This window comes from Artibeus jamaicensis, unplaced genomic scaffold (genome assembly GCF_021234435.1).
Source record: "Artibeus jamaicensis isolate MK-2021 breed Jamaican fruit bat unplaced genomic scaffold, CSHL_Jam_final scaffold_1283, whole genome shotgun sequence".
Classification (NCBI taxonomy): domain Eukaryota; kingdom Metazoa; phylum Chordata; class Mammalia; order Chiroptera; family Phyllostomidae; genus Artibeus; species Artibeus jamaicensis.
The window spans coordinates 4,250,852-4,265,439 of NW_026522028.1; the positions used below are offsets into that span (position 1 = coordinate 4,250,852).

At 39.2% G+C, this 14,588-nt stretch overlaps 1 protein-coding gene across 3 annotated transcripts in view; it reads left to right on the top strand.

The window, feature by feature from the left end:
* Positions 1 to 14,588, top strand: part of DMD (dystrophin) — a 1,990,869-nt gene that overhangs the window by 607,425 nt on the left and 1,368,856 nt on the right. The window lies entirely within an intron of this gene.

Sequence of the window (14,588 nt, forward strand, 5' to 3'; positions counted from 1 at the left end):
CCGTCAAAGGATCCAATCAATGAGGATTTAAATAGTCTTATCAGCTCAAGGTTGTTCTGAACGTAGTTTCTCTTCCCTAATTTATACCTCGGTTTCTTAAAGCCTTATCTCTATTTTGTTCTCTTATTGTGTGAGTTGTGTGTGCGTGTGTGTATTTTAAATCCCAATGAAATGCCATTTCCTCAGGCTGCTTCTTTAGACCGCCAGTCTCCAGCAGTGGCATCTCCCTTGCCATTACTAAACGACAAAGAGAAAACTCTTGAACTCCCCCTACAGCTGAACACTGGATAGGTACCAGTGACCCATGTTAATTGCTCATGTTTCAATGAAATTACAGGGAATGCAGATCTAAAAAAGGCTTATAACAGCTGATATTAGAATGTATCATTGAATGTTCTGTCAAGTATATCACACACACATACACACACACACATGCACGACCAGCTACAGGCCCCCGCTATACCCATTTGAAGGAAGTCTGTAGTTCTGATACAGTAGTATTGTCACTGATTGTGGATGGTAAAAATCTAACATCCAGGGTTTCTCAGAAATGTTCAGAAAAGATAAAAGAAGGCCGAGGGCACAGGTTGAAAGAGTGACTGGTTAAAAAAAGCTATGGTAGAAGTTTTTCTAAGTCATAGAGCATTTCTGGTTTAAGTAGTAATGGAAAAACATCCATTTTGCCATCACCGGGCCTAGTAGTAATAGCTTTGGAATGTAATTATTCCCAGGAGACACCTGGGGGGCCAGGATGCCTGGAAAATCAGTCCACAGAACTGACAGAGGGTGACTGGGTTAGAGCTTAGGTAAGGGTAGATTAAGAGTAGTGGTGCTGAGGTCTTCTATATTTTATCCTGCTTGCTTTCATGTTTCACCTTTTCTTTCTGTTTTCTACCCAGTGACATCTACTGAAATAGCTATGTGGGTGTTGAGGGTCCCTGATTCCCATAAACTCAATCTCCCCTTGTCCATGATCAGCCCCCGCCTTAATTAGTTATGGTGATCAATGCCTCCCAACCTCCTCCCTCCCCGTAGACCCCTCTTCCCCTTTCGATACCCTCCTTTCTATCTATATAACTGTGTACAGTCACCTTACTAGTAGAGAATCTACACCAGTGTATGGAAGGGCAGAGTTAGAAGGAATTCAGTGCTGAGAAAGCCCCCGCTTTAGCTTTTCTTTCTTCTCATTCCATCAGTTTCCTCAGGCCCGTGAGGAACCCACATGTGAATCCAATACCTTATTTAACAATGAGATACCACTTTACACCAGTCAGAATGGCCATCATAAACAAAGCAACAAACAACAAATGTTGCAGAGGTTGTGGGGAGAAGGGGACCCTAGGTCACTGTTGGTGGGATTGCAGGCTGGTACAACCATTATGGACAACAGTATGGAATTTTGTCAGAAAACTAAAAATGGGCCTGCCTTTTGTCCCAGCAATTCCACTGCTGGGATTATATTCCTATGAACCCTAAAACACCAATCTCAAAGCACCTATGCACCCCAACATTCATAGCAGCACCATTTACAAGAGCCAAGAGCTGTAAGCAACCTCGGTGCCCATCAGGAAATGAATGAATCAAAAAATTCTGGTACATATACACAATGGAATTCTATGCAGCAGAGAGAAAGAAGGAGCTCCTACCCTTTGTAACAGCATGGATGGAACTGGAAAGCATTATGCTGAGTGAAATAGGCCAGGTGCTGAAAGACAAATGCCATATGATCTCACCTTTAACAGGAAGCTAAGCAACAAAACAAACAAGCAAGCAGAATAAAAACAAAGACACTGAAATAGAGAACAAGTGGGCAGCGACCAGAGGGGAGAGCTAAGGGAATTTAAGGGGAAAAAGGGGAGGGATTTAGAGGAGCTAGTATAAAGGACACATGGACAATAGCTAAGGGGGGTGGAAATGGGAGGGAGGTGGGGAGCATGGGGGGTGGGCTGGGAAGGGAGTAAAAGGCAGAAAACTGTACTTGAAAAATAATTTAAAAAAAATTGGTTTGAATTGTCCTGGAATGCTGGGCCCTTATTTCCCTTTTCAATTTGGATGGTTCTTTCTTGGTTTCTTTACAAATGCACCTAGTTCTGTCTTACCTAGTTTAATTCTTCAAAGGAAAGGGAAGAGGAAGAAAAGTCGATAAAGATGAGAAAGAGAAAAGAAATAATAAAGGTTAAAAAAAAACAGATAAACTGATACACCAGAGAAGCCAGTTGAACAGCAACACAAATACCCTCTGCATGTGATAAGAATCTCATGTGTAAGTCAGAGATCTCAGCCTATCATATTCCCAGGGGAATTCTGTTAGAAGTCATGGAAAGTGTTTTGGCAAAGAGAAACACGCATATGAACTTCATACAAGGGGTAAAAAAATAAAAAACTGGTAGGGACCTGACAAGAATCTTTGAGGGGTTTTATTAGAACCAGGTTTGCTCACCCAGAGTTATTCCCCAAAGTCTGATAAGGTGTGGAATGGCCACCACTCAGCTCATTTCTCCGCCATGGCCTTCCGTGTTACTATGATGCCTTCATCCATTTCACTTCAGTTAGCTGAAGTGTTACGGGAAATGAAGTGACCGGACACCGAGGGATTCTGGAGTACGAGGTTTATTCCTTTTTACATGCATGGGCCCAGAGGAGTCAGTCTCCAAATTCTGAGCCCCGAACAAAAGATTCTTGGGGAATATATAGATTAGGGGTCTTCCTATCTACGTGGCAAAGCAGGATACAGAAGCAGAATGTGGTAATTAGTTCTATCTACGGGGCAGAAGCAGAGTTCAAAGGCTCCTATCTATGTGGCAAAGCAGGATACAGAAGCAGAATGCGGTAATTAGTTCTATCTACGGGGCAGAAGCAGAGTTCAAAGGCTCCTATCAGAAGGACCATCCAGAGCCTCAAAGTGAATATACCTGGTGGCCTTCAGTTAAGAGATGTGGGAACTTCAGTTAGATGGGGGAACTAGGAAAGGAAGTCCTTGATTTAGTACAAGACAGGGATGAGCTCTGTACCATCTTGAGGTAGAATTCTAAAAATAACTGGTCATGGAATATCTTTGCATGTGTTGACTTAGTTTTGTGAGCTCTAAGTTAGATTTTTTCAAACTTCGAAAGACATGCAGAAGCTTTCATTTTAAAAGGTTTGAAGAAAAACAGTCAGGTCAAAACATGTGCTTAGGTATTCTGAAAGATTATGAAAGATAATATCTCAAAAAGTGCAGTCTACTGAAAATTAATTTGGTTCTCTCAGCTGTTCAGCGTGGTTACAAACTTGTCCTTAACTTTAGAGGCTCTAGGATGTCAGTGGACAGAGAATCTATCTCATAAGCAGTGATGCCAATAAATAGTTTTATTGAGGAGTAGCTTGGCTCAGTAACTGAGATTGGTAATCTGTACAGTCTTCAGTCCCATAGGACATCGCTGTATCTCTCTCTAAGCATTCTGCTTCCCATGTTTCATTTTCTTAACGAGCACCTGTTATGTTCTTCCTGTGTCCGGGGGTTGTGCTAAGTGAGAGGTCAAATAGTGAGCAAAAAGAGCATTGTCACTTCCTTCCCGAGTCAGGAGTGAGTAATTTACCAGCTGACTGCATTCCTTGGAACCTCAAAACAATGGTAGCCATTTCTCAGGTTCCCTCTTTGAAATCAAATGCTGATTCCTTGTCATCCGTTCTGGGCTTGGTGACTGCTCTCTGGTGCTTGCAGTCTAGTGGAAGACACAGGCATCGATTGGATATTTACAAAAATGAGCACATACTTAGGAATGGACACAGTGTATTTTTCTGAAGGAAAGGAACAAGGTTTTGTGATGGCAAAGTGATTTAAATTGAAATCTGGAGATCTGTAATGATTCCCTAGGAAAGTGATGTTTAAGCAAAAATCTACACGCTGCATTGGAGGGAGCTGTGTAAAGTGTAAGTAAAAGCAATTGGTGGAGGTGGGCACAATTTTCCGGGAAGGAAAATTAGTATGTCAAGTGAGCATGCAATCCTTGAGGGACTGGAAAAGGGCCAATTTAGCTACAACATCGAGTTCAGAACAGTGGTGCTCCATGAGGCTCGGCAGGTTAACAGGGGCTTACCTAAGAATTAGAATTAGTGTGTGATACTAAACTCCACTATAATTCACTGGGTCAAAAGCCATGCCTTGAACAGCAGCTCTCTGCCAGGGTGACAGCCAGGACTACAACAATGAGGAGGGGCGGAAGTCACAGTCACGGATCCTGCCCTCCTGGACCTGCACTAACCAAATGCAAAATGACAGTCATGATGAGTTCAGTGTGACAAAAATGAAATTTGCTAGAGGACCTATCTTGCTCTGTAAGGTCAGGAAAAATCAAGACTAATTAGGCAACATGAAAGAGTAGGAAAGTGTTCTGGACAAAAGAATATTTTATTTATTCATTTGAGAAATATACATTGAGTGCCTAGCAGGTGCCAGCCAGAAGTTTATAAGCTTTGAGGTCAAGTGTGTACAAAACATAAATCATTTCTCTGCGAAGCTTTACATCCTAAGTGGGCATCATCATAATTAAGGAAGTTTTATATTGTGAAAAATGTGGTCAGACCTGTAGGGAAAAATAGACCGGGGCAGGGAGTCGTTTTACAGGAAGTGGTCGGGGGAAGTGTTACTGAGAAGGTGGCATCTGAGCAAAAACTGCAAGTATGGGAGGCATTTTGGAGGTGCACAGGGCCTATGGGGCCTTTTACTCTCGAAAAATTGAAAAATAGACAACAGATGGAGCTTAGGAAAAGCCTTTTGTTCGAAGGAGATACTTGTTTCTAGTCAAAAAGAGTCCGAAACATGCTTAGGCCCGTAGATTACAGGAGCTGTGCCGATAAAGACCCCTTTCCAGAGAAAAGGCAGCACCATTAAAGTCCCATTTTTAGATGTGTTCTTCTATACGAGTCAATACTTGAGCGTCCAACTAGATGAATTAAAGGTGTTCAAGGCCACAGACCCAGGAGTGTCTGGGGCATATCAAAGGTATTTGGGTCATTTTGTTAGATGACCTGAAATTCATATAACTGTCTACCATTTCAGAGAATGGAAGGTATATTTTTTAAAAAATGGATACAGACAAGCATTATCATGTGAGGAAGATCCACCCGGAAAAGAAATTTTAGAGCATATTATTAAACAGAGGGCTATGCACGCATATTGACTTTTCTGCTCATCTGATGAAGTCAATAAACTTGGAATTATTTGAGGGATAATTTTTTAAGATGAGAAAGGCTTCCAAGAGCTCAGACACACTGACTAGAATCAAGTCATGCAAACCAATTTCACATCAGATGACATTAAACTATTTGTACAGATATTATGTGGTATTATTAAGACAAATTCTTTGGCGGATTTATTAAGTTGCTTGGTCCAATGAATAGAATGAATATAAAGTACAGTACCCGAGTTCCATAAAGTATGTCGCAAACCCTCCTGTGATATTGTGGATAAAGCGAACCTTTCTATCCCTGCATGGGTTGGTGGGGAACGTCTGTGTTGTAATATATTTCTTCCCCGGTATCTGATTTATGTGCCAGAGAATTGGGCTGAAAAGAATTAGACTCCTTCATTCAAACTGCAGTGTCAGAAAATTGGAGCAAAACAAGCCATTCAGGATTTAGGTAGGAAACTGTGTAAATTGTGCCCAACCAGGAATGGTTAATGGGTGATTTCTTCTGCCGCGTGACATTAAAAGATCAATAGCAATGTCCTGTGAAGTTAGAATGTTACACACACATGCCATACACTCATCTTTTTTTTTAATAAGAAAAAGTATGGTTATTGTTTGAAATGTTTCTTTTTAGAAAAAGCAGTATCTTTAGATAAATTAAGGCTTTGGTAAGAAAGGTTCAACTTCCCATCCATTTATGTAAATATAACTATGTATGTATGTCACTCTAGTCAGATGTATATATAAACACACATACATCTATATATTTTCATTTATATACATTTTTCTTCATTTATCTTTTCTCTATGTGTATGGGCATATGTGTGTTTATGTGTATATGTAAACTGGAGAAGTGGGGGGAGAGGCAGGCGGGTGGCAGAAACTTCCTGGGCACCAAGTTGATACTAAATCAAAGCAAGATGATAGAGATTCTTAGTACATTCTTACAACTCTGGACAGAATATAGCATCTAGATGACAAGGATTGACATTTCTGTTCAGTGCCGGTTTGAATACACTTTATATTTTATTAATTTTGCTGGATTTTTTCAGGATATTGGCTTCCTCTAAAGAAAGTTTGTATTGGGTTGACCAAAATGTCCATGTGTTTTTTTCCATAAAATAAAAGACACATTTTTCATTTTCACCAATAAATTTATTGATTTGGATATTTTGCATAAGTTGGCTTTTTTCCATGTAGTACAACATTGATTGTTTTCATTTAAAATCTCAGTTTGATTGCTATCAACTTCAACTGGTCTACCTGACTGTGGAGCATCGTCCGGTGAGAAATCTCCAGCAAGAAACTTCACAAACCACTTTTGACACATTCCATCAGTCACAGCACCTTCTCCATACAGTGCACAAATCTTTTTTTTTTGCATTTCAGTTGTGTTTTTACCTTTTTAAAAATAATAAAGCTTAATGTGCTGAAAAGGTTGCATATTTTTTCCACCTTCAATATTAATATGACTACACAAAAGTTCACCAATTTCATAAGTTTTTTTTTTTAACACACACTCATAGGACAGCTGTCACACTACAGTCTATCAAAATGTTTTAGAATGAAGTAAAAAATAGCTAAGCGCTACTAGAGCCATCTTATGGAACAAACCAAGTGAACTTTTTTTGACTGACCCAATAGAACTACAATTATTTAATGTTAAGGGAAAAATGAAGCCAAGCAGTATTGAGCAGTATTGTCTGTTGACAAAGGGAGGTCTTTTCTCTGTTACTTTAGAAACTTGTGCTCTGAAAAATAGGCAGGATGTGATAGGCCCGGGTGTCTTCCACTCAGATCTCTTTTTCCTAAGCCCAGTTGCCGCTATCCCATATAGTTCTGGATATTTCCACCGTGAAGTCTAAAAAGCATGTCAGGCTCAGCAAGGTGAAACGGAAGTTACTGGGCCCTGCTTCCCTGTACACTTGCTCCCCTTCCTGATTCTCCATTTCTCTTACTGCATCACCGATCACCATGCCACCATACCAGAAGCCTAGCCTCATTCTAGACCCATCCTTTTCTTTCCTGGTGGGCCCTCTGCATGGAATCAGTGACAGCATTTCCTAAATATCCTATATTTATTATTATTTTATCTCTGTTCCTGTCACTGTTCCTCAAGATAAAGCTCGTATTATCCACCCCTGGAAGTCCTTGCCTGCATTCTTACCTCTCTTCAGTCCAATTTCCACATTTAAAGGCACTGTGGGCTCTCAAAAGCCTATTTAATACAGTTTCTCCTCTGCTGAAAATCTTGGTCATTTTCTATCCTCTACTGAGTCTGACCACTTAGGCCTCCCATGCTTTTTTTTTATTACCTGGCCCTTACCTGTCTCTTAATATTTATCTCCTATTAGTCCTCTCATATCCCTCAACCTCCATTCTGTTTCTACAGCCCACTTCTGATACTCGAAATGTCATTGTACCTGCTATTTCCGTTACTTAGGATACTCATATTTCTCATGTCTGCTTTGAAAGATCCTCCTTCATGTAAAAAAAAAAAAAGAACAAACTCAGCTCTCTGTACCTGGTGGTTCTCCAGCGTGATGGCCCCTCCCTTTTTGCGCCGTCTCTGTACCGTACTTAGGCCTCTGTTGTTCGAAAGGAAAGTAGTCCGCTAAAAGGCAGTTGTGTCAGAAGACGCTAATGTCCGTTTTCTTTAATGGCTTGAAAATGGGATATGCAATGAAAAATGTTTATAGTACATACCTTTAGGGTCATTTGGGGAGAAAAATAGTCTATGGGATATTAAAGGTTATAGAATTAAAAATAGAGAATATGTATTAAGAAGAATATGGATGAAAATGTTTTTGATGTTTTTTCTTTTGTTTCCAATTTGGTACCTGGTCATAAAAGCATGCTCAAAAGTAACTTCAAATGTGATGGAAATTATGTCACTAAGCCAAGTGTCAATAATTGTTGCCTATGAAAGCAGTGATTATAATTATTAGCACTTTTTTGTGCTTATTATTTTCCAAAAGAAAAATACATATATGTATGTCATGCTATCTCTGTTTCACAAATTAAAAAGCCAGCGCATTATGAAACTAAATCCCAGTTCATGTAGCCTACAAGTGGCAGAGCTGAGACTGATACCCAGGTCTGTGTGTACCTCAGTCAGGGCATTCTCCTAATCTTGCAATTTCATAGGAGAAAATTACTATATGTCCTTGAGAAAATTATTACAAGGATAAAATGCAAGTGTGTTGGAATGATAATGTATTTTAGGAATATAAATGCTAATTCGAGTATGGTCTAAAGAGAATTCTGGACTTTTTGGTCTCTGAATAATCTAAACTTTATACTCTGGCCAAATTTTTTTGAAGATTTTTGTTTTTTTGGAGTACCCGGAAAAGGATATAGATCATAATTATGGCTGGAAGATTTCACAGAGGTAACATGTCCATAATTGCACACTGAGATACACAGATGTTACCAGTAATGTCACCAGTCAGCATGTTATCAGCAATCAAGAATTCCTCAACAAGCCATATCATAGTCATAAACTTTTCCCTTCTCCTCAAAGGTTACCTCTATCCCACAGGTGGTAAACACAAGGCCTGCAGGCTGAACCCGGCCCTCCACCTTGTTTAATCCAGTCCAGCATCTTGTTTCTACCCCGCAGCAGTGCCGAGCTCTCACTTCACTGTTAAGGAGTAGTTACATGTATACAGTCCTAAACTTACATTTGGCCCTTGAAGGCAACTGTGAGGCTGATGTGGCCCCCGGTGAAAATGAGTTTGACAGCCCTGTTTTATCCTAATTTATAATACCGAATATTTTATTTTTAACTTAATGTAAATGGAATCATAGAATATATATGTGTGTACACATACATATGTGTGTAGTTTTGTAACTTTTTTTTCACTCGATATTATGTTTCTGAGATTCATCTAAGATGCATATATTATTATTTCATTCATTTTTCTTGACTGGGTAGTATTCCTTTTTTGTACATACACAATTTAACTATACATTCTATTGGTCAGAAAATTTGGGTGGTTTTCAGTTTGGTACTGTTATGAATAAGGCTGCTATGAAAATAATTATATATTACATATCTTGTGAATATATCTATGCTTTTATATTGAGTACACACCTAGGATTAAAAGTGCAAGATCACTGGATATATATACCTTTATGGGTATTAACAAAGTGTTTTCCAAAGTTGATATATACATTTATACTCTTATTAATAGTGAATAAAGTAACAAATTATTTCATATTGTATGTGGCATTTCAGATTTTTAATCTGAGCCTTTATGGTGGCCTTGTAATAGACATCTCTTTTTTTTATTTGCATGTATCGGTGACTAACAAAGTTAAGCACTATTAAAAATGTATACCGCCTATTTGAAAGACATTTGTTTGAAATGCCTATTTTTTCCATTGGATCATTCATATTTCTTTGAGTGATTTGTTGTAGTTATTTTAAAATATGCATTTTAGACTTTTATCCTTTGTTGATTATCTATATTATAATTTCCTTTTTTAGCTAGGTGCCTTGCCTTTTTACTCCTTAATGGTATCTTTTTTAATGATCAGAACTTTTTCCCTGGCTGGTGTGGCTCACTAGATTGAACTTGGGCCCATGAACCAAAGGGTCACTGGTTCTATTCCCAATCAAGGCACATGCCTGGGTTGTGGGCTAGGTCCCCAGTAGGGGTCACTGGAGAGGCAACCACATATTGACATTTCTCTCCCTCTCCTTCTCCTTCCCTTCCCCTCTCTAAAAATAAATAAAATCTTTTAAAAATATTTTTTTAATCAGAAGTTTTAAATTCAGTATACTCCACTGTAGTGTTTTGTTAGAGTAAGTGTATTTTGGTCCTGAGTTTAAAAATAACATTTCCTACTCTAAAGCCCAGAAGATAATTCCTTTAAATTGTCATATTAGGACTTTTCCCCCCATTTAGATCCCATTGGAATGATGTGGTTTGTTGTCGAGATCATTCTTTTCTCAGTGTTCTGCAGTGTCACCTATACCCAAATGCCTTTAGTGCATAAGTCACATTAAAGTTTTCTTTGTAAATATGCCTGCACTTATGTCAATACCACACTGTTTTAACACTACGGCTTTATGACAGATTTGGGTATTTGGTAGTATTGCAAAAAAAAAATGGAAGCAGATGGCAAGACATGTGAGGAAGCATTTATTCAATCCCATTGCAGTAGGAAAGAGACTGGACTGCATTCTCCAGAACAAAAGGCAGGCGAGTGCGCAAGGTCTGGGCTGAGCTGGGATGGAAGCCCTGGAGAATGTAATGGCAGTGGATGGTTAATGGGACCGTGCTGTCTGTGTTTGTTAACTGCCCCTTAGCCGATGAAGGCTACTACTCTGCATTGGAGTCTGGGAGACAGGGGCGCTGGCTTTCTTGATCATTGCATTTCAAAGGGATAGCTCCCAAGTCCTTGAGAAAGGCATTCTTGGGTTGTAGAATTTTTACATGTCAAAAGGAGCAGAGGAAAAAAAATGTTAAAAGGGTAAGTTTTCTAAAGTAGATACTCTTAAGAAAAGGGAGGTTGGGCGTATAGTCTAAGTTTAGTCAAGCGGAGGGGAACCCTAAACCTGTCTCGGCCAGGGTGAGCGCTTCTCATTTGTTTTCTACTTTTTAAATATTTTCTTGGTGATTTTGTTCAGTTGCATTTTTGTGTAATCGAAGAATCAGAGTGTCACCCCTCCCAAATGCTATGGTCTCACATGGATTTCCCTGAATGTATGGATTAATTCGTGGTGAATTAATATTTTTTGATAGAAAATGTTTCAGTTCATTACAGAATGGCCTTCCACTTATTTAGGTCTTTATTTTCTCTTAAGAATGTTTTGTGGTTTTCAAAATAACTTTTTATGAGGTTTTAATCCTAGGTTTTTAAAAAGTTAAATTTATTGGGGTGACATTGGTTAATAAAGTTATATAGGTTTCAAATGTTCATGTCTGTGATTCATAATCTGTATGTTGCCCACCACACACAGATCATCTCCTGTCACCACATATTTAGCCCCATTTACCCTTTACTGCCTCCCACCCCCTTCGCTCTCATAACCACCCTACTGTGTGTGCCAGTGAGTTTCAGTTTTATATCCCACATGTGAGTGAAATCATACAATCCTTAGCCCTTTCCAACTGACTTACTTTCCTTGGCATGATATTCTTTCTCAGGGTCCATCCCTGTTGTCCCAAATGGCAGTATCTCATCTTGTCTTATGGCTGAGTAGTGTTCCATTGTAGATATGGACCATGTCTTCTTTCTCCAGACATCGAAGGACACATGGGTTGCATCCCTGTCTTAGCCAACATGCATATTGCTTCAGTGAACCTAGAACTGCATATATCTGTGTGAATAAATGTTTTCAAATTTTTCTGGCAGATACCCAGAGGAGAGATTGCTGGGTCTTATGGTAACTCTCTTCTCACTTTTTCTGAGGAACTGCCATGCTCTTTTCCACAGTGGCTGCACCCGTCCACATTCCCACCAGCAGTGAATGAGGGTTCCTTTCTTTCCTTGGCCTCTCCAATAGTTGTTATTACCAGTGTTATTGATAATAGCCATTCTAACAGATGGGAGGTGGTATCTCATTGTAGTTTTGAATTGCATTTCCCTACCAGCTAGTGAACTAGTTAATATGCTGTTTAGTTTGCCTGCCCAGCAATGGCCACCAGCAAACCTCCATAACATCCCCCCTGGGCCTCCACCTGACCCTGGGATGAGCCACAGAATGTGCCTTTTGCCCAGGGAAAATGTGTTTCTATTGTCCAAGTCCTCAGGTTGGCAGATAATGTGATCTGCAACCAGACCTGAAGGGTGACTGGAAGCGAGCTGTGGCAGGTAAAGGAGAGGCAGTCAGGCTCCGTGGCTGTGTTTCTCCATTTGGAATTCTGATTGCCAGACAACCTTGGCCTGACCTCTGTGCTTCGTCCCACCCTGGCCACTGGGCTCAGCTGCAGCTCCTACTGCCCACTCCTGCAGGAATGCTCATTAGATCGCTTTGCTCCTTCTACTGAAGGGAGTGCCAGCCACACCTGATTCCTCCCCACTCCAGCCTGAGCCCTGCAGTGAGCTCCGGGCTGCATTGCTGCATCCATCCTTGACTCCCTTCTTGCTTCCCTGGTTTGTACCTGCTTGCCCACCTTTTGATATTTCAATGCATGGATCTCTCAGACATGTTTATGATTGGACAGGAAATTCTTTGTTGTATTCTAGCTGTTCAAACTGTTGAAATTTCAAGGGGAGAGACCAAGGGGATCTCTCATGCTGCCATTCTTCTGACGTCCCCTATAAGCATCTTCCGTTCCTAGGTATTTGCCGTTTTCGCTGTTGTTGAAAATGGTATTTTATAAAATTTCATTTCCTATTTGTCTATTGCTGCTATGAAGAAGTACAACTTCATTGTTGTTCCTTGGCCTTGTATCTGGAGACCATGTTAAATTTACTTATGAATTTGAATAGTTTTATCTGTAGCATCAGTCAGGTGTACAAATATAGGTTACTTACAAGCCATTGCAGTTTTCATTCTCCCTTTCCAGTTATTATTCATCTTATTAATTTTTCTTGCCTTATTGTGCTGTATACTCAAGGAAATGAGATTATTGTTAATATCTCACATCTTAGGTCTCAGAGGTGAGGCTTTTCATAAATCACCAGAAAGTGAGATGTTTCCTGCAGGTTTGTTGTAGATGCCTTTTATTTCTAGTGTTCTAAGAGGTTTCGCTCTTACCGAAGCTGAATGATATTAAACCTATTTGTCAGTATCACTCGAAATGATCCTATTAGTTTTCTCTTATATTCTGTTAGTATGTAAAATCACATTGCTTCATTTCCTAATATTAAAATAGCCTTGCATTCCTGAGATAACCCAAATGTGGATGACATGTATAATTCTTTTTATTTGTTGCTAGATTTCTTTGCTAACATTTACTAACACTTGATATAGAATTCTCCCATTGTGTCCATTGAAGAGATTGGCCTACTGTTTTTTTTTCTTGTGATATACTTGCTAGATTTAAGCATCTGATTATGCAGGCTTGGGAACTTGCCATTTGTGCCTGGAATTCTCTATATGGGGAATTTTTTCAATAAAAGATTCAATGTGTTTAATAGACATAATACTTTCTATTTTTGAGTTTCATTTCTTAATTTTATCTCCAATTTCCATTTTTGGTCACTTTGACTAGTGTGTGTCTTTCTAGGAGTTTGTCTATTACATCTAAAATTACACCCCAATGTTCATAGCAGCACAATTTACGACAGCCAAGAGCTGGAAGCAACCTAGGTGCCCATCAGTAAATGAATGGATCAAAAAATTATGGTACATATACACAATGGAATTCTATGCAGCAGAAAGAAAGAAGGAGCTCCTACCTTTTGCAACAGCTTGGATGGAACTGGAAAGCATTATGCTGAGTGAAATAAGCCAGGCATTGAAAGACAAATACTGTATGATCTCACCTTTAACAGGAAACTAAACAACAAAACAAACAAGCAAGCAAGCAAAATAAAAACAATGACATTGAAATAGAGAACAGGGGGACAGTGACCAGAGGGGACAGGGGAGGGAATTTCAGGGGAAAAAGGGGAAGGATTTACAGGAACTAGTATAAAGGACACATGGACAACTAAGGGGGGTGGAAGTGAGAGGGTGGTGGTGAGCACGGTGGGTGGCTGGGATGGGAGTAAAAGACAGAATACTGTACTTAAAAATAATTAAATTTAAAAATTTTAAAAATAAAAATTATTAAACCAAAATATAAATAAATAAATAAATAAAATTACAAATAGTCATGTAAAGTTCTATTCTGTCTACATAGTACTTAATGATATTTCTATCAGTGTTTGAAATTAAGAAAATACTCTATTAAAAACTATGAATTTCTAGCTTCTTTGGAAAAAGCACATGATTGAATGATCCCTGGCCAATGATCTCTTGCATATTAACCTCAGTAGAAGTTAAATAGCTCTGTCCTCTTTAGCATGAGCTCTCCATTTAGCTGCAGTCCACATCACTCCCCATCCTCTTACTCCTAGATTATTCTGGGCACGTTCTTCTATCTATACACTAGACTTGGTGATTGATCGTAGCTGGACTATTCCAATGCCAGCAGTTAGAAGAAAGCATAAAGGAATATATGTTTTCCACTCATTTGATTACAAATAGATACATATTCAAGCATACTCCTGGTTTAAAAACATAAAAGCCAAAGATTTTCCACTCCTATACAGAATGTGGGTCTTAAGAGATTGTAGGTGACGTATGAATACCTAGTAATTTTAGTGTCATGCCAAAATGTTTTACTGTATTCTGCGTTAACATTCTACTGCGCTCTGCATTTATTATGTCTGGAAACAAAACTGATTTTCCATCACTTAATCTTGAAATCCTTACCAATCACAGGCTTCTCCATAATTCATCGTGGTTTTCAG